Source organism: Ascaphus truei, unplaced genomic scaffold, assembly GCF_040206685.1.
Source record: "Ascaphus truei isolate aAscTru1 unplaced genomic scaffold, aAscTru1.hap1 HAP1_SCAFFOLD_1913, whole genome shotgun sequence".
In the NCBI taxonomy this organism is placed as follows: domain Eukaryota; kingdom Metazoa; phylum Chordata; class Amphibia; order Anura; family Ascaphidae; genus Ascaphus; species Ascaphus truei.
Window position 1 is genome coordinate 1 of NW_027454817.1, and position 2,500 is coordinate 2,500.

The window sequence follows — 2,500 nt, forward strand, 5'->3', positions numbered from 1 at the left end:
ATCGCCATGTCATTGGTAACATCAAGCAGGTTTCTGCGCATGCGTGATCCAAACCTAGTCCTGTGATCCCGGGAGCAGATCAGGTAATTACTCTTATCCCTCTTATCATTGTACCTTCCCTCCCTATAACTGTGTAATAAAGGGCACAGTGAGGGGGGAGAGAGAGGCACAGTGAGGTGGGAGAGGGGAGAGAGAGGCACAGTGAGGTGGGGGAGGGTAGAGAGAGGCACAGTGAGGTGGGGGGAGGGGAGAGAGAGGCACAGTGAGGTGGGGGAGGGGAGAGAGGCACAGTGGGGGGGGAGAGAGGCACAGTGGGGGGGGAGAGAGGCACAGTGGGGGGGGAGAGAGGCACAGTGGGGGGGGGGAGAGAGGCACAGTGGGGGGGGGGAGAGAGGCACAGTGGGGGGGGGAGAGAGGCACAGTGGGGGGGGAGAGAGAGGCACAGTGGGGGGAGAGAGGCACAGTGGGGGGGAGAGAGGCACAGTGGGGGGGGGGAGAGAGGCACAGTGGGGGGGGGAGAGGCACAGTGGGGGGGGGGGAGAGGCACAGTGGGGGGGGGGAGAGAGGCACAGTGGGGGGGGGGGAGAGAGGCACAGTGGGGGGGGGGGAGAGAGGCACAGCGGGGGGGGGGGGAAGAGAGGCACAGCGGGTGGGGGGGGAAGAGAGGCACAGCGATGGGGGGGGAAGAGAGTCACAGCGATGGGGGGGAAGAGAGTCACAGCGAGGGGGGGAGAGAGGCACAGCGGGGGGGGGGGAGAGAGGCACAGCGGGGGGGGGAGAGGCACAGCGGGGGGGGGGGGAGAGGCACAGCGGGGGGGGGAGAGGCACAGTGGGGGGGGGGAGAGGCACAGTGGGGGGGGGGGAGAGGCACAGTGGGGGGGGGGAGAGGCACAGTGGGGGGGGGAGAGAGGCACAGTGGGGGGGGGGGAGAGAGGCACAGTGGGGGGGGGGGAGAGAGGCACAGTGGGGGGGGGGGGAGAGAGGCACAGTGGGGGGGGGGGGAGAGAGGCACAGTGGGGGGGGGGAGAGAGGCACAGTGGGGGGGGGGGAGAGAGGCACAGTGGGGGGGGGAGAGAGGCACAGTGGGGGAGGGAGAGAGGCACAGTGGGGGGGGGGGGAGAGAGGCACAGTGAGGGGGGGGGGGGAGAGAGGCACAGTGGGGGGGGGGGAGAGAGGCACAGTGGGGGGGGGGGAGAGAGGCACAGTGGGGGGGGGGGAGAGAGGCACAGTGGGGGGGGGGGGAGAGAGGGCACAGTGGGGGGGGGAGAGAGGCACAGTGGGGGGGGGGGAGAGAGGCACAGTGGGGGAGGGAGAGAGGCACAGTGGGGGGGGGGGAGAGGCACAGTGGGGGGGGGGGAGAGAGGCACAGTGGGGGGGGAGAGAGGCACAGTGGGGGGGGGGGGAAGGGGGAAGAGAGGCACAGTGGGGGGGGGGGAAGAGAGGCACAGTGGGGGGGGGGAGAGAGGCACAGTGGGGGGGGGGGAGAGAGGCACAGTGGGGGGGGGGGGAGAGAGGCACAGTGGGGGGGGAGAGGCACAGTGGGGGGGGAGAGAGAGGCACAGTGGGGGGGGAGAGAGGCACAGTGGGGGGGAGAGAGAGGCACAGTGGGGGGGAGAGAGAGGCACAGTGAGGGGGGGAGAGAGAGGCACAGTGAGGGGGGAGAGAGAGGCACAGTGGGGGGGGGGAGAGAGGCACAGTGAGGTGGGGGGGTTAGAGAGAGGGGCACAGTGAGGTGCAGAGAGAGAGGGCACAATGAGGCACGGAGAGAGAGAGGCACAGTGAGGCGCAGAGAGAGAGGGCACAGTGAGGCGCGGAGAGAGAGGGGCACAGTGAGGCGCGGAGAGAGAGGGGCACAGTGAGGCGCGGAGAGAGAGGGGCACAGTGAGGCGCGGAGAGAGAGGGGCACAATGAGGGGTAGAGAGGGGGCACAGTGAGGGGGAGAGAGGGGCACAGTGAGGGGGGAGAGGGGCACAGTGAGGTGCAGAGAGAGGGGCACAGTGAGGGGGAGAGAGAGGGGCACAGTGAGGGGGAGAGAGAGGGGCACAGTGAGGGGGAGAGGGGGAGAGAGAGGGCACAGTGAGGGGGAGAGAGAGGGCGCAGAGAGAGGGGCACAGTGATGTGCAGAGAGAGAGGGGCACAATGAGGGGGAGAGGGCAGAATGAGGGGGGGAGAGAGGGGCACAGTGAGGGGGAGACAGATGGGCACAGTGAGGGGGAGAGAGAGGGGCACAGTGAGGGGGAGAGAGAGGGCACAGTGAGGTGCGGAGAGAGGGGCACAGTGAGGGGGGAGAGAGGGGCACAGTGAGGGGGGAGAGAGGGGCACAGTGAGGGGGAGAGATGGGCGCAGTGAGGGGGGAGAGATGGGCGCAGTGAGGGGGAGAGAGATGGGCACAGTGAGGGTGAGAGGGGCACAGTGAGTGGGAGAGAGAGGGCACAGTGAGTGGGAGAGAGAGGGGCACAGTGAAGTAGAGAAAAAAAATTATTATGAATGTAGATTAAAT

The 2,500-nt window shown here is 68.0% G+C and overlaps 1 protein-coding gene across 4 annotated transcripts in view; it reads left to right on the forward strand.

Moving 5' to 3' along the window:
- Window positions 1-2,500, forward strand: part of LOC142477068 (uncharacterized) — a 26,013-nt gene continuing 23,513 nt past the window's right edge. For all 4 annotated transcript variants that reach the window (XM_075582121.1, XM_075582122.1, XM_075582120.1 and 1 more), the window contains exon 1: window positions 1-83. The gene's annotated coding sequence lies outside the window, so the exon portion shown is untranslated. The remainder of the gene's footprint in view (window positions 84-2,500) is intronic.